General features: G+C 39.8%; 1 long non-coding RNA gene across 2 annotated transcripts in view; it reads right to left on the bottom strand.

Annotated features, from left to right (window-relative positions):
* The window catches only part of LOC107399567 (uncharacterized), a 79489-nt gene that overhangs the window by 17769 nt on the left and 39588 nt on the right, over positions 1-22132 (bottom strand). The window contains exons 5-7 of one of the 2 annotated variants that reach the window (XR_013048252.1): positions 7332-8007; positions 7040-7205; positions 372-447 (exon numbers count right to left, since the gene is read on the bottom strand). This is a non-coding gene — a long non-coding RNA (uncharacterized LOC107399567). Of the gene's footprint in view, positions 1-371; positions 448-7039; positions 7206-7331; positions 8008-8300; positions 8687-22132 lie in introns of those variants that run through there. The other variant, XR_013048251.1, reaches the window with a different exon arrangement.

Here is a 22132-nt window from a genome sequence, read left to right as displayed (position 1 = left end):
TGAATAAATTAGCAGAAAAAAATTATGGAATGATGGCAAGTCCCATTAGCATATCCTCCTAGGGGCAGGCCCAGTTCAAGACCAATAAGCATTTTTAGAGATTTCCAAGTACTTTAAACTCATGGACTTGGGTGGGTTGCCCTCATCTACCTTCTAAATCAAATTCTCAGCATTTACAGCAAGAAGCAACTATGAATTTTCAAGCTGTATTCCCATAATCTGAAACTTAAGTACTGGTGCAAACAGGAAGTTTTGTTTTTAAATGGGCATCAGTGGCTGCTTCCAAGCTCTAGTCTATAGAGAAAGACTTCAGAACTAGATGGAGATAAAGGTAGAATATATTTATGAATATAGATTCTCATTCACTTTACCTTTCTTCCAAAAGTCCATCCTGAGGATTCAAGTGCTCACATACATCTCCCATCCACCCCCAACTTCAAATAAAACCTTGAGAGGAAAAGAACAGGGAACAGGGGAAGTTAGATGAGTAAATTTATTAGTGATTTAGATCAACTTTCGAAACAAGGAATTCCCCTCCTGGACTTCAGTGGCCTAATTAAAACTCATAAAACACCAGTGACTAAGACTGTTCCTACTGATTTGTGAAATAAGGAGTATCAAAAGTCAACTGTGGATTTCAATGTTGAGAGGCCCAGGTCTGAAATATGTGACACTCTCTAGAACAGAATTGAGAAGATCACTGCTGAAACTTTCAACTTCACTCAACTTTTATTCTGCCTTTGGACCCAAAGTGCTTCTCATCTGTACTGGCAACAGCCTAGTGGCCAGAAGCAAGTTCCTTTGTTTCCGTGTGCTTTAGCCTCCTCACTTATGAAGAAGACACGACAGTGGCATCAACAGCTTGCTACGAGGATCACTCATTACTGCCCGTTGAGTACCTGCAGGAGCAGCTTCTCAAACACACTAACTGCACAACAAATGGTAACCAACAAATTATTGCCTTTTAGTTCATCTGTGGTACCCAATGTCACATATGTTAGCATAAACCTACAGGCCTGGGGCTAAACTGATAGGGTTTGGGAAATACAAGTTAGTGGAGCACCATTATTCCAGGTTCCCTAACGTGTACTCTCTTCAGGTTCTGTGGTTTAGAGAAACCAATGGAGTCACTCACCTACCTAGGGGCAAAGTATACTTCAAGCACAAGCACATTTGATCCTCAAGATTGGGCCTCTTATATAATAAACAATTCAGATTTGGAGATTATTTTGTATGCAGGTAATGAGAACTGTGAAAGCAAAGCATTGCTGGGCCTAAATAAATTCAACCCATTTTTTGTAGTAGAGAACTAAATTAAGGTACTTATGGGGTGGGGGGATGTCAATATTCTCTTTTAAAAAAATATTTTGTCCATTTTAAAAAAAGAATCAAGTCAGAAAAACTATAGTAACACCAAAAATAAAGCCCCCAAACAGAAGAGCCAAGTGCTTCAGGAAATACTTTTTTTTTCATAGCAAGAAGGAGACGTCCTTTAAAATGAAATCTTAGCCTGGCCTTCATTACAGAAGATCCCACCTTATTTATTTATTTATTTATTTATTTATTTATTTATTTATTTATTTATTTATTTATTTATTTATTTGTTTATGTATTTATTTTTGTTTTTTGAGGCAGGGTTTCACTATAAAAAGCCCTGGCTGTCCTAGAACTAGCTCTGTAGCCCAGGCTGGCCTTGAACTCGGATTTACCTGCCTCTGCCTCCCAAGTGTGGGATTAAAGGTGTGTAGTACCATCCAGTCCCTGAAATGTTCGAAATACGTATTTTGTTTTGCTTTGTTTTTTGAGACAGGATTTCTCTGTGTAGCCCTGGCTATCATAGAACTCACTCTATAGACCAGGATGTCCTTGAACTCACAGAAAGCCTCCTGACTCCCACCCAAGTGTGCACTACCACTGCTCAGTTTACATTAACAAATTTAATGTGCAAAGTTATCACCACACTTACATTAATATTTTTAACGTTATTACAAAATAGGTGCTATTTACTGTAGCTAAGAAAAGCAACTGTTTCAGTTGCTATACTGATTTACAAAAGTCATCAAATCCAACTTCTATATGCATCAAATCTGTTCCTTTAGAAAAATGAAAGGAAATGAGCTATAATGATGTGTTTACAAAACAACATAATTTACAGCTAATAGCACTGTGGTATGCTTTATGTCTTAGATTAGCTTAAACACTTTAGGGTGGAAAAATTAGGATAAATGGAGTAATTAGAGATAAGTTATAGCATAGAATCATAAGAACATGAATCAGAAGATGTTCACATTAAATCACTTACATTATCAATATAAAGTACGTACAGCAATTGACTACTTTTCAAAGAAACAAGAGCAGTTTAGTAGGTAAGTGTTAAGATATTTTAACTGGCAGGCGGATCTCTGTGAGTTTGAGGCCAGCCTGGTCTACAAAGCAAGTTCCAGGAAAGGCACAAAGCTACACAGAGAAACCCTGTCTCAAAAAAACAAAAAACAAAAACAAAAGATATTTTAACTGAAATACATGCTCAAATTCTGCTGCCCATCTCTGTAAGTTCAAAGTAGTTAATAAAATGATACAAAAAAATACAAAAAAAACAAAAAAGAAAAAAATTGGCAAAATACTTTTTTCTTATCAATACCATTTTGAAATGAACATAAGGGAAGCTAAAGACAGATCAAAATATATATCTAGAAATTTTTATACCTGTTCAAAGCTAACAATACCAGGAGTGGTTGACTAAAATGTCAAGCGAGGACATAAAATATACAACATGCCAAAAGGAAGTGCTAAAAAGAAAAACTAAGTGGGGACAGAGGGACAGGGAAGTAAAACGGAGGGCTGGAAAGTTTTTTTTAAATCACTAGAAACACATCGGGAAACGAGAAACAACGTAGAAATGTTTTTGAGAAGCACCGTTAAAAGCATCTTTTTCTGGATTTAGTCATGCAGTTCAATTTCCTGGGGCTGCCGGATTTCCTGAAGGCACTTACTGTGCCCAGCATTACTTTTATACAGAACAGTCACCCACTCAGGGGGTGACCCTTTCACCTTCACAGCCTAGACCTCCTTCTGGGTTAAAAAAACAAGTCCCAGAAAATAGCTATAAAAGGACTTTTTCCCCCGGGCGGTGGTGGCCCACGCCTTTAATCCCAGCACTTGGGAGGCAGAGCCAGGCTGATCTCTGTGAGTTTGAGGCCAGCCTGGGCTACAGAGTAAATTCCAGGACAGGCTCCAAAGCAAGCTACACAGAGGAACCCTGTCTCAACCCCCCCCCCAAAAAAAGGACTTTTTCAACTGAAATTGCCTTGGGGTTAAAAAAACATGTAATTTCTTTTAGTATTTCCCAATTTAAAAAGTCAGGTTGATTCACTGATAGAGAGGTTAAGGCCCTGGAATTCCCATAGTCCCACCACCCACCGGTTAACAAACATTTCAAACAGGATCCTGGTAATGATCATAGTGGTGATATGATATCACCACTTTCTGATGACACTAGGCATAGGGTAACCAGGAATGGGGGACCAGGTGACACACCCCTCTGAGTTTCAGTGCTTGCAAAACCTGACTCCATTATTTCCCTTTATGTCACATTGGGCAATTTGTTTCACCTCTCTGTTATAGTTTTCTCTACACAAAATGGAATAACAATCATATTGGCTTTTCAGCTAATATATGTAAAACATTTAATATGAAAATATACCTCCTGGGTATCTATCAGGAACTGGTAGGCATTGTGCTAGATGCCAGGGATACATTTAGAAAAGTACCTAACACAAAGCATTAGTCCAATAAATGTTAATTCAAGAGTCAGAAACCCTTATCTGGCAGGAGACACTCAGATTACTATAAATCTTATAAAGAGGGTGATTACTTTATATACACACATATGTATGTAACTACAGGGGAGGTCTGGTACTCTATTTCAGAATCAAGTATGGCGAGTATTTCTGTGATAAAACATACAGACTTAGTGAGCTAAATAAAGAATACAAGTGTCCTTGTGTAAGCTCAGGTCAGGACTTGCTGTCAGTTGATGACAAAACTTTTCCCCATTTGTTAGACCTGTTTGAATTGAGAAGAAGTGGTAGCTTTATATTTATTAAGTAAGGGACAAACCTTACTGAAATCTTTTCCTCACTAATTCTTAATGTGCTAGTGACAAAATAAATTGTCAAAGCCACTGAGTAATAGAAAATGGGAGTAGAAAATGCCTTCAGGCATGGAAAATGCACAAGTACATAATTAATCTATGGTACATATTAGTCTAAACACTCTCTTGCTCTGATACAGTGTTTCCTAGATTATCAGCCTGCCAATTCATTCCCATAAACAGGTTTCAAAAACTCTTCTTAAAGAATGTTAAAAGTGATTTTTGAATAAGATAAACTGTTTAAATTTCATGGCTATTTAATAATGCAATCCTGTCTATTCCATTAGGAAAAAGAAGACAAGCTAGTAAATGGCAAATGAACAGTTGGTTGAAAAGCATGTGTCTTGCAAGAACACAGGAGCTTCTGTAGTCGGCCCAGAGGAGAGGAATAAAGGCTATGCCAAAGTGGTTCTTTTCACATTGCATTTGAATATTTGCAGCTCTTGCAGAGCCTACAATAACTGGTTAAAGATGTTCTTACTGCTGGTCATCACTGGAGAAAGATGTGCACAACCTTACAGAAGCTGACCTCTTATTACTCTATATGTTGGTAATAAGTATTGCTTTCTTCAAAACCTATGCTTACCACTCCTATGGTCAGCCCATGCACAAAAGCTAGTCAAGAAGACAAGAAAGGAATACAGTGTTTCCTATTTAGGATGTTTCATGTTTTTTTCCCCTTCTTATTATCCCCCTACTCAATGAGACTGTAACACAAGGTTTGAATGACATTTATGAACTGAGATTTCTAAGCTATATGACAATACTCAACTACTCTTATCTGAGTTCTAAGAAACAGACAGTCATTTCATTGGTTATTAACCCCCCCCCCTTGGAATTAAGTTTACACTGAGAGAGAGAGAGAGAGAGAGAGAGAGAGAGAGAGAGAGAGAGAGAGAGAGAGAGAGAGAGACTGAGATTACCTCAATAAAACTTAATCAGACAAAGGTATATAGTATACTTCTGAAATACTCCTGGAGAGAGGTTATGGCTCTCAAATGGCTTCCTTTCACTTTGCTGTTTTTACAAACCCACAAATATATGTCATTAATGTAATTTACCAAATATACCAAAATACCAATACTTTCAATAACTCCAAGAGGGATTTCAGAGTGATGCTTTATATGTATATTTTAAAATAATACACTGAGAATAAAGAATGACAAAGTAAAATAAAAATGAAGCTTTTGGAAAAATTATTCTAGGACATACTTTGTAACATTTACTATTCCAGTTTACATTAAATCCCGTTTTTATCACTCAAGACAATGGCTTCTAAATGCCTGAAGATCATCAAGGTTTTATATAGTCTTTTTCCTATCCAGCATGTATTTAGCCCAATATTAAACCACCATGTTTTATTCAAGTAATTACATGAAATAGAGGTAAAAATAAATATTACTCTCTGAAAACACTAGCAGTATTATCTAGAAATGCTTTCATTCCACCATTTCTCTGTCTTTCTCTCAAACCTATAAATTCATGCAGGTCAGAAGGGTATACTTTCATTAAGTCAAATGACTTGTGACATTCACACAAACTTGCATTTCACAGCCATGCTTGTCTTTCAATTTAAACGGAAGTGTTTATTAGCCTAAGAAAAACGTTCACTATGTAAAGTGAGGGGGCAATTTACAGATTCTACTGCACTCATTCTCCTCCCCATCTGCACCCCACTCAATTAACAGAGAAACCGTAGCTTTGTTATCGTGTTATAGCTTTCTTGTTTTAAGTTGAGAATTTTATGATTTCAAATGCAGCAGAATGGGAAGCAGAAGTCAGGAATGTTCGTCTAACTTTTAATTTAGTTGGAGATACTTAAAGCAAATAAACAATATTATACCCTTTATAGGGTATAATAAAGCACAATTCTGTTCACAGGGTGTAATTGCATGTTAGCATTTATAAATGAAGATTTCTCAGAATACCTATATAATTACTGACACTTAAAATATTTTCCCTATAATTCGATGTAAGTATATATCACATGATTATTTCCACTGACCAATGAGAAACTGGCAAAAATCAAGCAGCCACCCAACAATCTTTGCCTGTTGTGCTCAACCTTTCTCCACATAATCTTTATATTAAGCAAAGTCAAGTAATCAAACATTCACATTTAATATAAAACTGTGCTATCTCACTGTCCTTAGGAACACAGATATTCAAGCTTTATTATCTTCCTGGGGAAACCTTAAGCATAGTAGCAGCACAGATTCAAAATCAGAAAACTGAATTTCAGGTTTCAGAAAAAGGAACCCAGACACAAAGGCACTATGCCACTAAGAGTTGCTTATTACCATCTCGAAAATGTTATGGACTATATGGAAATAGGCACCCTTTTGCTTTATTAATGTAATCAAACAGTACAATCTCAAAATCATGACATGAATGCAAAACAAAATCCATGACCATCATAATCTGCCATTCACAATAAGATGTTTTGGGTGCATTGCTTCAACTTCCATTTTGAAAAAAATCTAGATAAAGTACTCGGCACAATGGGAAGGCAAAGGAGCCAACTAATCCTGAAAGTATGTCTTCAAATTTCAACTTGCTAGTCAGACTGAAATGCAAATCGCTATCCATGGAAAGTTAATGTAGCAACTCAAACAACCTGTTTTGATTTTATGCTTTCCTCCACGGAAAAGGAAACCACGTTCAAAAAGTAAGACCTGGCTGAACTGGTAACACTCAGTCCATTTTTTTAATTACCTGGTTCTTTCTCAGCCTTTACGCTATACTGTGGAGCTGCCTGCTTTTAAAATTCCTACATTTCTTGTTATGTTTTCTGTTCTACACACTTGTTAGGGGTCTGTGAACAATTTAGCAATTCTCCCACACACCATATGAGATCTATTAGGGACAGTGCCACTTTTCACTTACCGATTCTGGAAAACACACTGTTTCCTGGTGATAGAACACTGCAGCTTCCGTTTGCTGAAACTCCTTCTTCTCAGCTTGGTAAATCTGATTATAAAACGGCTTTGTTCTGTTCACACGAGGCACTGTTCCTACAAAAGTTTTCTAACGACTTATCTACGTTTCATTCCTGTGACAAAATTAATCAGACAAAGGGGAAAGGGGACAGGGAATAAGTCCACACAAGTTCTTGGCATACATTTTCAGCTACATTTTTCTCCGTTTAATCAGTAAGCTACATTAAAGTGACAGTTACCAGTTCAGGAAGCCAGAGTTTGATCAAATCAGCCGCATGTAATCTGAGTGTCTTCCACTGGTGTGCAGACCCCCCAGGGCAGCAATTACTTGCTCATCTATCACAGGAGGAATCACTGGACAGATCCCTCCCCCACACTGCCCCTGTTGAGGAGTAGCCAGCGGCAGAGTAGAGAATGGACAGTCGCCTGACCCGGGACTTCTTATAGGGACCCACCAATTAGCTGCTGACCAATCGAAACTAACACCTAGTACCTAAGTCACATGACAGGGCAGTCCCTAACACTGTAGGATTTCTGAATTACTGGGGTTATACAAAGGACACTCATTCAGGAAAGTGGGGAGGGGGGCATATGCCGAAACAGAAAACGCCCTGGCTGCGACAACTCAAGCTTTAAAACAACTAACACCCTAGTCTCACACAGACAGAGAAGAACCTGAGAGCCAGCCAGGATAGAAATCAGAAGAATGTCTGGCATGTATTAAAAAATAATCCCAAAGCAGCGGCTGAGCTTAAAAACTTAATGCAGCTATAAACATACTTCTCATCCCGCTTCTGCCAGTGTCCCTGACAATCTTACATTAAAGCTTCATTCGGCACAGCTCCACGGAGCCTTGTAGAGCCACTTGTAGGGAAATGAGAGACGGGCATAATCCTCTTTCCTCCCTCAAAGTGCCTAAGAGAAGATTCCCTATATCAAATATATTTTTTAAAACAGTTGTAAAACTTAAGCAAATTTAAACATCATCAGGACAAATCTTTATGCTAACTACAAATCATATCCCTCTTCCTTGTTCATTTTTTACTGTCCATTTCAAGCACTCTTATTAAGTAAACAAGCCCCTTTCATGAAATAGCTGCCAATTCCTTTTTAACAGCCCAATTTCTCTTAAATACCACTTATGCCTCAGGAAGAAATTTACCACAAACACTCCTACCATTTCTCCATTCTCTGAAAATGGTACTTACAAGTTAAGTGTTCCTTGTTTGGATCTGTCCATTTCTTCTCCCCCTCCCCGACATTTAAAGTCAAAACGAGGTCTCAGCTTCATTTTTCCAAAGAGAATCCCTGTTTTGCTCAAGCAAAGCTGCAGCAGCTATTTCTCCGAGGCGAGCCCAGAGCACTGTGCTGCTTGCCATTCCCAATTTATGGAAGGAAGCATATGTCAAACAAAGCAGGTGGTGACTCACACTGCCTCCCCCGGCCACATTCTCTCCAGAATGGGAGGGAAGTGTAAGTGCAGCCATTTGGATATGAGTCAGTTTTATTAGACTGCTGGTTGTAGTTGATCTGACAGCTCACATTTGTTTCTTTTCTAACTTGTACATTTAAGGATCAGAATACATGTTCTAGTAGTTTCAAAGCATTCAATCGTGGAAACAAGAAAACTCCAAGAGCATTTTTTTAAGCCTAAGCAAAGCCCTGGCCCCACTCCCTAATATGTAATGTTACAGAACCGTATGTTGGAAATTTTAGAACTAAGGCCACTGAATAATGAAATTCACACAACAGTGGGGAAATCAACAGTCTGCCTCAGGTCTTTTACGACCGGGAGAACCCGGTTTAAATCTCGTGATGGGGCCCATGTGGCAGGTTCTTCCGGAAGTGGTCAGGGAGATGAGAGACATACGAGGCTTTCACTTTTGTATGTACTGCAATTTGCACTCTTGAGCCACTTAGATAGAAACACCAACATGACAATGACACTGCCCCACCCCGACAGTCTTTTAATATCAACTTGTTTAAAAGCTGAAGACAAAAACTTGAAAGTCACCAAATGGTCTCTGGGAAAAATCCCAAATAAAATGCTTAAGTCTCCTTTGCAGTAAATGGTTCAGTAATAAGCACGACGGGAGTGGCATTACATGGAGTCAATTGTTCCCAGGTATTACGCAGATAGGAAGAAATGGAATAATGAGTACAATTTCCCACACACAAAAAATCTGCAAGGCTCAGGCAAGCAGTTGAACAACAGTTATCTCTATTCAGCATACTTCCTTTAACCTTGAGCAAAGTCAGCAAGTGCTTTGACCAAGGCTTATCTACTGTTGATTAAACCATGATGGGTAACTAAGCTATGTTATGTAGGACATATCGTCTATATTTACAATGTAAGGCAAAATTCAAATACCAATTCTCCATTTCATAGATGAAGACACAGAAAAGATACACACACTTAAATAATATAAAAGTTAATTGAGAAGTTGACAATTCATTCACTTTATTAAAAATTCTCCATAAGATTTTACTGGAATAAATACCACTCCAAATTTTCATAAAGATTAGGTTTTAGAAATTAAATTTACACAGACTACTTAGAAGCAGGTTTTCAAATTATATTTCTCAACTAGTTATTAAAATGTGTTCATATTTCAGAGATGTATTAATCTAGCCACTGACATTTTCTGAGTAAAGCTTTATTGGCTAAAAGACAGCTACCTTCCTCTAGTACACAGAGAACATCCAGTCTATAATTACACAGCTTTCAATGAGAATAAACAGAATATTAATAAAATCAAACAATCAAAACTCTGGCATCTAAAGAGACCTTTCACATCTTTGAAAAGTCTAGAGAGCAGCTAGCGTTTTGATCCTGGTTTCTCTGTTCCTAGCTGTGCTCCTGAACTGAAAAGGGCTGGAAAACAGTGTTTGAGTCACACACAGCATAGTTAGTGTATTATTAAAACTACTTTAGCATCGGTGACAAACACTGGACCAAGCCATCATTTCTGCAGAGTGTTGCAGCATCTGTTTGGGCTTTTCCCACTGTATTTTCTGGGGTCTCCTACAGTCAATGAAGAAAGGAGTTAGGACCAGATGGACCAGTCAGAGATGGGCATTCAGAAACTCCCACCACAGCCAAGCACATGCAGGAGACTGGAAGATTGTAGGGCTGTGGCAGGAGGATAAGGAGTTCAAGGCCAGCCTAAGTGAAACCCTGCCACAAAACAAAACAAAAAACAGAACTCTCATTCCAGTTGATCCCAATAGGACAAGATACTAGGACTGTCACCAGCCAGGAAAGAATAAATGTTTGGAGGAACATTATAGCCCTGTTCAGGGCACAGCAAACAGTCCCTAATAAGAGGCATTAAGAAGAGTACAGACCCAGAAAAAAAGTACTCCTTTGTTTTGTTTTTTCCCCCTTCATAAGGCCACAACATAAAACCCCACTATATTTACCCTAAGAGAAACCCAGGCAGTTGGGTGGAGAACCTCATTATACATTCTCTATTAGATTGTCTTTCATTAAGAAATTTTACTTTTGGGCCGGGCGGTGGTGGCGCATGCCTTTAATCCCAGCGCTTGGGAGGCAGAGCCAGGCGGATCTCTGCGAGTTCGAGGCCAGCTTGGGCTACCAAGTGAGTCCCAGGAAAGGCGCAAAGCTACACAGAGAAACGCTGTCTCAAAAAACCAAAGAAATTTTACTTTTGAGTACAAGCAGCTCTGGTTCCATTTGAAAGCTTTATGAAGCAGTTCAATCATTCCACAGGCCCTCAGGTAACAAAAGCTAATAGTATCCAGTCTGCATGTGACATAGTTGAAGAATGATAAAAAAGACAGCAAGCAGACATCTCTGAGGTGCAAGCACACTTTATAAATATGTACATACCCTGCTCTGCTGAAGGACAAGCAACTGCTCCAACTTGTCTTCAACATGATGGGGAGAGGAAAAGCACAATGAAAGGGTGGTAGGGATTATGAATGAATGGCAGGAGATGGCCCGACTCACCCCTTTGAGGGAGCTTGGGTGAGAGGAACAGATCTGCTTCAACTCTGCACTAAAAGGTTGGGTTGGTGAAATAACATGGAGTTGCCTCTCTGTCAGCAACCAAAAATACCAAATAATCTGACTCTGTCAGTTCCAGCAACCTCAACTATAGGTCAGAGTGAACACAGACAGTCAGACTCAATACTGGGTCTGGGAGGGTACTGCCTGAAAAACCTGAGAGTCACTTCCTTTCTCTTTTTCATCACCTGGAGAATGAGTGTAAACAAAAAAACACAAGGAAGAAATAGAAATCTGTTTCCATGATGCTCACCACATCACCAAGGGTGAGCAGCCACACCCCTCCCCCAGTAGTTCTCTTCCATTCCAAGGGTAGAAAGAACAGCCTCAAGGTTCCAAGTCACACTCTTCATGAGAAGGCAAATAAAACCAGGCATGATGATACATGTCTATAATTCCCTGTCTTAGGAAGCCAAGGTGGGAGGAACACAAGTTCAATACCACCCTGAGCTACATAGTGAGATCCTGTATCCAAAACAAGATCATTCGCTGTTTAGCAAAGTACTCTACTTTGAAAGCACATTATATAAAATTCCCAGTATCAGAATTATCTCATAGGAACTTGCCTCCATGGCTATGCAACTTGAATGCCTCTACAAACATGCACACAAACTACATGCAGATTTATGTAGGACACTGGGAACATGTCTGTATGAGGACTGGATTCTGTTCCAAGCTTTTCATGTCATATAAGGAGCTGCCTGCCTTCTTGAAATGATTTCACACAGAAGCCGCATACTTCACTCAGAAAATTTTTTATTACTTGTCTCCTGCCCCACCCATTTTTAAGAACGAACTGACTCAGTTCTTTGATGACAACAACATCGTGGGTGGGAGTGAATACAGGAGTGGGCAGGGGAGGAGGAGAAAAGGAGGAGGGGGAAAGAGGAGGAGGAGAAGGGAAAGAGGAAGGAGCCAAAAGCTGAATCATAGCCATGTGAGTAATCTTAGGGTTTTTTTCTTCCTAAGGATATAAATCAAATTAAGCTTGTTTTGCTGTGGGTGAAGGAAAGAGAATATAATAATATCATGAATCAGAGCAATTATCAACTATGTGACAATCACCCAAAATTAACTACAATCACTGTTTTCTCACAGAAGATGTAAGAACATTTGTTAATCAATACAATTTTTGACAAAAATCCTGAGTTTGAACTTGATGATAACCCTTTTAAGAGTCTTTAAAAAACATTGGATTTACACATATATTTCAGAAAAAAGACTTACTGCAGAGCCCACTGTAAGATAATCTGTGGCCCTTGTAGGTTAGTGAGAAAAACACTAGGATAATACTGAGTAGAGGCCAGGTTACACACTATCTAGCCAAGACAAAATACAGAATTTCTAAGAACAATTGCTCAGAAAATGAGTTTAGCCACTCCAAAGTATCACTAGAAATGATGAGTGCACTAGTGGGGCAAATGCCAGAAGACAGGCATCTCTGTCCCAATAGTTTGTAGTAAGAAGAAAGTTAGCACATGAACCTCTCGAAGTGCCTTAGACAGAAAGACATGAATGCTCATGAATGAATGAATTTATTAGGAATAATCAGAAAAAATGTACTGAAGTCAAATAAAAATCAAGCATTAAAAAATGTATGCGGAAGTATTACATGGGGTAGGGATCAGCTCTCTCAGGCACACCTAAAATCTGAGCACATGGACACAAAGGCAGGAGGACTGCTTAGTTCAAGGTCAGCCCATACATACACAGTGAGACTTTCCATTAGAAGAAAATGGCTATCTTAAAGAACAGTTTTAAACAACCAAATTAGTATTTTCTGTTCTCGGGTAAATAGAGATAATAAGAAGTCAAAAGGGCATTTCCTTCCTTAGCAGTGTTGAGTCTGGAACCCAGGTACTCAGGCATGCTAGGCAAGTACTCTACCACTTAGCTGCTTGCTGTTGTTTTTGCTAAAGCACGGAGCTAATGAGACAGTGTTTTCTACAAATCCAGTTCCTTACAGAATGATCTACAGAGCTCAAAGGACAGTGCTTTTATCACACTGTTAGGTTTTCCAAAGTTCATTTCTATTTATAGGATAGTAATTTTGTACCAGTACCATTAATGGGGTCTCTAATAAATTATTTCAAGACAACTTTGAATATGCCAAGGCTTTTAAGCTTCTTGGGTTCTTTGTAGTCCTCAATTTGGAAATTTTAATTAGTAACGATGAGTTCTTTGTGGATGACAATTTGTACACCCAAGTTTACCTATCTGCAAATCTGCCTTAATAACAGTAACAAATATACTATTTATCAATGCTGAGTTTATATAAAATGTACCACATCTGTTCTCAGACTGGATGACTTAGCTATCTATACCCTCAGCCTTCAAAGACTCTGTCAAATTAATAGGACTCATTTTTCAGTCAGCAGTCTCCAAATTCATAATCTCAAATTTCCTATGTACCAAAAACAAAATTCTCAAGCTCAGTTTTGCCACATCCTGTTCTGTGCCTGCTGTAAGTGGCTAAAAGAAATTTCTAGTTCATATTTAAGTCTCTCTCTCAAAGAAAAGAAAGGTTCGGTAGCTGAGGAGATGGTTCACTTGACAAGTATTTCACTTGCAAGCACAGGACCTACATTCAATCAGAGCCCATGTTAAAAAAAAAAAAAAGGTTAAGCATAGTTGTACAAATCTGTAATCCCAGTGCTGGGTAAGCCAGAATAACTGGCTCCCTAGGTCTCACTGGCCAGCATGGTCTATCTAGTCTACTTAGAGACACTCCAGGCCAGTGAGAGGCCCTGCATCAAAGAGAAAAATAGTGGATGGTGCTGGAAAAATGACAAACCCATCCTCTGGCCACTAGACATGCATGTGCACGTGCACACACATAAACACACTACATGCAGATGTTCTAAATATTAACTCAAGGGGAAACAATGAGGGAGAAAAATATCTCAATTACCAGAGTAAAAGTACCCTAAACAGAAGAGTCATTGAGCAGTCTGTTTAGATACTTTCTGTTCCCTATACACTAAACATTTGGAGTAGGAGCAAGGGTGGGTACAGGGGCTGCCAAGCATTTGTCAAGTTGTGGGAATCATAAGTTTCAGAGGTACTGTAGATTTTAAGTAGAAATTAATTTCAGACTGCTTATAATCAGTCACTAAGTGTGGAATAAAGAGACAAGAAGAAAAAATGTAGTAGTAAAGACACCCGAGAGCATGAATCTGGTAAAGGACAGTTGATGTGTGGGTAGTAGAGAGCTGATCTTTGTTGGGAGGTGACAAAGAAAAGGAATCAGTAGAAGCAGAAAGCAAGAGGTGGATCCGCTGAGTAGGGAGGTCAGCATACCAACACCCCTCATAAAACAGACCACACACATCATAGGAAACTGGCTTTGATAGATGGAAAACAATGTAATGTCAGAAAACATAAATGAAACAGAGTAAGTAATAAAAAAAATGGGAAAGGAGAGACTGCATAGACAAGGGATGAAAGCAATTAAAATGAAAAGCAAACTTACAGCTCTCTGAAAAAATGTTATCCTTAAACAAATAACAAGCAAAGTCAAATCTCACCAACGGAAAATTAGTCCCATCGCTGAGAGAAAAAGATGTTGAGTGGGGAAACCAAGAAACCCTAACAAATACCTGCCAGCACGCATCTTTCACATGAGTGGTTCATGTGCAACAGCAACATTTGCTTTCACAGAAACTGAAATGTAAACACTCCTAACACAAATTGACAAAATTAAAATTCATAAGTTTGTCTCACAATTCTAAGGTCCAATTTCATCCACACTGAACCCCTACTGATTTAATGAAACCCCATTCTTTCAGATTAACATTAGGAAAGTAGCAAACTTTGACAATTACCCGTACATAACATGGTACCTCAAAGACAGACATGTTTTTCATTGCTTTGTTTTGAGGAATTGGGCAATATCCTCTGCCTTCATTTCACTCTTTGTAAAGGATCAGCAGGTCTTTATGTAACATTGTAATGGGGCATGATATGGCTTCAACTACTTCTACATTCCAAGATATTGCTCTGAAAGGTAGAGTCCCAGTCATTTTCCCAACTTCACTCGCTACCACTATCATGCTTTTCTGCAAGGGTATTGTTCCAATAACAACAAAAGAACCTATCACAGAGCAGGCATACTCACTCTATACAGAACCAGGAACACAGACAACACAAACAGTCAAGTGAACACTTACTGCCAACTTGTGGATGCCAGGCTAAACAGCACTGTAAAATAACCAGTGCTGGGCAGACAACAATTGAAGTCTCATCCACTGCCATATGCACCCCAATTTTAGAAATGTGAAGATCTCAGGGAGCATCTAACAGAAATCCCCTTAGACTACGTGAAATGCTATAGAAGTTGTGGTTTCTCCTCCAACTGGGTGAATACACATTCCCTGTCATTTTTTTCTGACCACAGTGCCCAGTACACTCATTCAGTCATTCAACACCTTTCCAAATACTTCCTAACTGCTAGGCACTATGCTGGGTTTAGAGACAGAGGCCCTGCCCTAATGGAGTTTCCAGACTATAACAAAAGGAAATAAAATCAAATAAATACAGAACAGGCAAGCTGGTGATAAAGTGCCCAGAAAGAATAGAGGAGGTATGGGAGGGGCAGATTAAGTAGTCACGGGAGCAGATTCCATAAATACCTGGGCAGGTGGAAATATACTTTCTCAGGGATAAGATCAATAGAAAGTCCAGGGTCACAAAGCAGAAAGAGCAGGGAAGAAAGAAGAGAGAAATGAGATTGATTAGGCTGAACAGGCACAGGGAAGCAGGTTACACAGGGTTCCTGGGCCAGTCAAAAAAGTTATCAATCCTTACTCTGAGAAACAAAACTGTATGAAGTTTCTGATAATGAGAGTAGGCTATTCAAAGATCTTTGGAAGGTATGTTAGGAAGGCCTTCTGTTAGTTACTATGGCAAACTATCTGACATAACATACAGAGAGAACAGTTTTTCACTTGGTTCTCCACTGCTTTGGTCTTTTGCTTTGGGTCTGTGCTGACAGTAAGGGCAGTTAGAAGAAGAAAATAATAGGAGGAAGACCAAGGCCCTTGAATATGAGGGGGCTGGGGAACTCAACAAATGTGTACAGGATAGTTTTATGTCAATTTGACACAAGCAAGAGACATCAGAGAGGGAGCCCCAAATGAGAAAATGTGTCCATAAGATCCATCTGTAAGGCATTTTGTTACTTAGTGATTGATGGGGGAGGGCCACCCCAGGTCTGGTGGTCTTGGGTTCTATAAGAAACCAATATGAACAAGCCATGTGAAGCAAGCCAGAAAGCAGTACCTCTCCATGGCTTCTGCCTCCAGGTTTCTGCCCTCACTGCTTTTGATGATGAACTGTTACATGGAACTGTGAGCAAAACAAACACTTTTCTCCACAAGTTGCTTTGGTCTTGCTCTTTCATCACAGCAATAGTAACTATAACAAAAGGAACTAGCAAGGAATTCCCTTCAAGGAAACAATGGCATCAGGAGACAAAATGAAGAGCATATGATCAGCTGATAAGCTGATCGATACCAGGACCAGTACCTCAGACTGAATTTCAACTGTGAAGGGCCTGGATGCTCTTGATAGGGGAAGATGGAAACACCATATAGGAAGTGAGGCCTATAGAGCACAGGACAGAAGCATGCCAGGTTGTCCTAAGAGATAACTCTGACAAAGAGAAATGGAACAGTGGCTTCAGGAAGAAGTGGGTGGTATAACAGATGACTCATGAACAGAGGCCAATTGCAGGAGCCTAGCCTTCACTTCTGATAAGGCAAAATGGAAGTTAAGTCAGAACACCCGTGGAGGGATACTGGTATAGCCTGTTCAGTTTTCTTCCAAGCTCATCTACCTTATGCCTTCAATCCCAGCACTGAAGAGGCAGAGCCAGGCAGATCTCTGTGAGTTTGAGGCCAGCCTGGTCTACAGAGAGAGATCCAAAACAGGCACCAAAGCTACACAAAGAAACCCTGTCTCAAAAAAACAAAATAAAGTGAAAAGAAAAGTGTATGAGTTTTTCAGATCTGTCTCATGAACAGGAAATTGGACATGTCTCCATGAATGACTTCGATAGCTCTAATAACCAGGAATAGCGAGCATCAAGGGCTATCTCCCAGAGACTTAGCAAGCATCAGGTAGAACCCATTTGTAGCAATACAACAAAGTCTGAGCAAAGGTCTTAGGAACTGAGGACATCAAATCTTACCACCTAGCACCTTGAGGACTAGACAGAATGTAACTGCACATGAGATTAACATTTTCTGACTGCAGGTATTGGCTGTGAAAAGCAGTCTCAAAATTCTTAGGTTGCTATCAAGAACACACACACACACACACACACACACACAAAGATGGGGTACCTGAATTAGTTAATCCTAGGTAAGGACAGTCAAATGGGGTTTACAATACAAACTGCCCAAGTCAAATGCCAGCTCTACCCAATTCTATTGGTTACAGGATGTGTAATCTTGGAATTTGCCAAAATTAGCATAAAAATTTTTCAGAAAAATCACAAAAACAGAGCAGAGGAAGGTTAAATATACTAAGGACACCAAATGTGCTATAAAACTTGAGGGCAAGAAAATCTACATTGCAAAACTCATTGAGATTATTTCAATGTGCCAACACAGCTATCATGAAGATTAGAATCACACAATTCACATTTTAGTAGAAGGCAGAGACTGGAAATTGACTGTATGCTTGCCTCAGGCCCTTTTTGCCCTCATCATCTCTGAGGTTCTCTTCTGGAACTCCAGAGGGACAATGGTACAAAACACTGTATACTGAACCACAGAAGAGATTCTGTCCTACAGGAAAATGGCCCTTCTCCACTATGAAAAGAGCCATATTTAAGCAAACTTAGCGAACCAGGGCTACCAACACTCAATTTTGCCATCTCTGTACCTTGTCATGGGTTTTGGAGCCTCTTGAAATGAATGACACACAGCTACCCAATGAAGCTGATCTGCTGTGGAGGTATAGTATCTTTTCTCATCTTTCTTTCCCTTTCATTTGGTTCATTGTTTTGCTTTTGTGGGTTTTGAGGCATGTGTCTATAATGTTGCTGGAGATGGTGTACTCTAGGCAAGTGGCTTCCCTATTAATTGAAGTCTGAGGGTAGTCTCTACCCAAAACCTCATCAACACCAGTCCTCCCTGCCTTTCCCATCTCAGGCGACTAAGAAATCCCAGTGATATTTCAGTAAGGCCTATCCCCACCTGTTCTTTAATTTTAGCCCCAAGTGGAAGGAAACAGGTGTCAGGAACTCAATGGAGCAAGATGGCATGAGCTGGTTTCTGTAGCTAGAGTTTTCCTGCCTGGCCCACAGTTAGGACAAATCTCTGTCACCCGCCAGTCCCACAGCCGCTGAGACCCAACCAAGTAAACACAGAGACTTATATTGCTTACAAACTGTATGGCCGTGGCAGGCTTCTTGCTAACTGTTCTTATAGCTTAAATTAATCCATTTCCATAAATCTATACCTTGCAACGTGGCTCGTGGCTTACCGGCGTCTTCACATGCTGCTTGTCATGGTGGTGGCTAGCAGTTCCTCTGCCTCAGCCTTCTGCTTCCCAGAACTCTCCTTTCTCCTTGTCCCACCTACTTCCTGCCTGGCCACTGGCCAATTAGTGTTTTATTTATTGACCAATCAGAGCAATTTGACATACAGACCATCCCACAGCAGGTTTCCATTTTCAAAACTCCAATATTGAACAAATATTGTCCAATACGGAACAAATGTGTCCAAACAAAGGGAAATGGTGTCTCCACATACAGAAAATGTAGATTTGTATCACCTATATACTATGTGTTCTGAAGAGCACATAAATATTTGTTTGCTCTTTATAAAAGAAAAAAAAAATCCTTTCAACCTTACAATGTGCTAGGATCTAGGACAGGAAAAATACACATGATGAAGACCTGGCACTTCAGAAATCATGATGTGATCACAGAGACCTGGTACAGAAGTGAGGAATGATCAGACAGGGCATATAACTCTAGTACATTATGTACAGTGGTAGAGTATGTACAAAAGCCCTAGGCTCTATCCCCAACACCACAACAAACAAACAAATCAGGAGAAGACTATAAATCATCCAAGGAAGCATGTGGACTCCAAAGGTACAGAAAGAACACTTTCAGCTTTTCCATCCTTCCAATGATTGGTGGGAGAGAGAGCCCAACACAGTAACATGGATCATGGCAAATCTGCCAGAAGCTAGAAGAGCCTCTGCTGGCAGCTGTGTTCTCTGCTACCTGCTGTAACCTCAAACTCCCACAGCACTCAGCCTTCAGAACATTCAAGTGTGCTCTAAGATGAGCAGCACACTAATGAGCAGCAATGTCTGCCAAGACACGAGGGTGAGACAGGTGTAGTACCCAGTTGAATTTGGAAAGAGTAAAAGAATGTGACTGGCAGGGATAGAAGATGCAAGGAATGGTACTACCACTTTATTTTTGTTGTTTCCTTCTCCCTGTGCCCCTTTGAAAGACAGATCATCTCTATAACCTAGTTATACTAGTTGAATACTACTGTACACCTCAACTTCTCCCACATGCTGGATTTATAGGTTTGCAGTACTCCATCATCCAAGAATGACTTAGTCTTTCTGCCTGCATTTATTTCTAAAGAAAATGAAGGAGCTGCAGCTGTGGCCAGTGAGACATGAAGTGGTGGTGCAGAAACAGCTCCATCTCAGAGGCATCACCCAAGAGGGAGTCATGCTACTACCATCTTAAGCTAGTATCCTGGCCCAGTTCTCACCCAAGTCACCCCATTCCACAGAAAGATTCCTGTGAAAAGAGTCTTGTGAAACAGGGAGATCCCAAGCAAGATACCCTTCCCAAAAGCCAAAGCCACTAAAACAGACAAAAGATGGAAGCAAGCAGGGTTGACAGTGGAACATGGACTTTGTTTACCAGGAAAGGCAATTGTCAGCAGCTCTACTTTACTGACTAAGCCATATGGAAACACAGATTCAAGGAGCCCCATTCACTATGTTGGGATTATTCCTTTAGGTGTAAGGGGCGTTGTTTTTGTTTGGAGACAGAGTTTACCAATGTAGTCCCGGCTGTCCTGAAATTTGCTGTGTAGACCAGGCTGGCCTCAAACTCACAGAGATCCACCTACCTCCACCTCTATCTTCCAAGTGCTGGGACTAAAGGCATGCGCTATCATGCCTGGTCCAATTTCTAAGTTTTTCAAGCAGGAAACACACTAAATATACACAGTAAAATAACATGCCAGTGAGTCAATGTAGAGTTCCTTCACTGCTCATACCATCTTGCCCCTGGTCTAACATATGTATGAACTCAAACTATAACATAAAATCAGGATATGAGCAAGATATTACATTAGAAAGCAAATTATATGTCACTGCCTTTCATTCTGCCCGCAGCAAGATGGTTGAAGGTGTATTACAGCAGCAGAATTCTGCCTAGCATATACAAGGGCTAGGATTCCAAGAGGAGCACTATGTGCTAAAACAAAGTAGCAATAATTATCACCAGCAAAAGCAATCCCATTCTGTCATTGGGGAATGTTCATGCAGTTTTAATATAGATTCATGCTGATGTGTCCAGCTTTTACATGGGTTCTTGAGATCCACTCTCTAGTTCTTACACTTATGCTACAGGGATTTTACCAACTGAGCCTTGTCCCCAACCCACATTTCAAGGTTATTGAAAGAGTGATGCTTCTTTCTATCAAAAGGGGATCCTACAGGTAGGAAGGAAACAAATCTCTGAAGGTATTACAATACTTACTCCTTGGGAATAGAGAAATGGCTTTGTGGTTAAGGCACTTGTTGTTCTTTTGGAGAACAAGAGCTTGAGTCCCAACACTCACATAGCAGCACACATCCTCAAACATAGGTTCCATTGGATTAGATGCCCCCTTTGGTCTCTACAAGAACCAGGCATATGTATGTTGCACAGACAAGCAAAAATGCAAACATTCATACACATAAAAATAAAATCTAAAAAAAATTAAAGACTAAGCCGGGCGGTGGTGGCGCACGCCTTTAATCCCAGCACTCGGGAGGCAGAGCCAGGCGGATCTCTGTGAGTTCGAGGCCAGCCTGGGCTACCAAGTGAGCTCCAGGAAAGGCGCAAAGCTACACAGAGAAACCCTGTCTCGAAAAACCAAAAAAAAAAAAAAAAAAAAAGAAAAGAAAAAAATTAAAGACTACAACCATTGATGTGAAAACCCTTAATTAGAGCTTCTCAACAAAATCTAGTGTCCTTGAAATGAGCAGATTCTAGGAAAACTAGGACAAAATAAAGTTGTTCTCATTTAAAGCACACACAACTATGGCATTGATACTACAGTAGAGCAATGGCCAGTGAAGGCTAAGTTTTAGGGGACAAGAAAAGACTGGGACTGAAAGAGATGAACTAGGGATAGGCTACATAAGACAAGCTCATTCAGTGAAGGATTTCAGGTAGCAAGGTCAAGGTGAATCATAATTCCCTCACTATAGCTAATGGATTTCCATGTGTAACACCCCTCACTCATTTGTACCCTTTTTGTTTTCCATGCCCGCCACACAGACACTGAACTAGTTCTACATGCTGCTAGCTACTGCAGGTATACCTCAACTTATACTCAGATCTTTCCCTGCAGTCTTTCACAGGTCAATGATTTCCCTAGAATTTTTTTATTTCCTATTTCTGATGCTTTTTTTAAAAAAGTTTATGGTAGAAAACTTCAAAGTATACACAAAAATTAAGATAATAGTACGTATAAACCATCACTAGGGAAATAAATAAGCAAGGGAATATTTAAACTTTTCTTAGGCCAACAGGTAGATGTTGTTTGCTGGGTTTTTTTGTTTGTTTGTTTGTTTGTTTTATTTTCAGACAGGGTCACATATTATGGTCCCGGTTGCCTAGAACTCACTATGTAGCTCAGGCTGTCCTAAAAATCAAGGAACTTCTCCTGCTTCACCTCACAGGTCTTTGGATTATAGGCATGAATTCAACACACAGTGAGTGATTTTTATTTTTTTTTAATTAATTCATTT

Source organism: Peromyscus maniculatus, chromosome X, assembly GCF_049852395.1.
Source record: "Peromyscus maniculatus bairdii isolate BWxNUB_F1_BW_parent chromosome X, HU_Pman_BW_mat_3.1, whole genome shotgun sequence".
In the NCBI taxonomy this organism is placed as follows: Eukaryota; Metazoa; Chordata; class Mammalia; order Rodentia; family Cricetidae; genus Peromyscus; species Peromyscus maniculatus.
The sequence above is the reverse complement of the archived record's forward strand: the minus strand, read 5'-3'. Positions and strand labels throughout refer to the sequence as shown.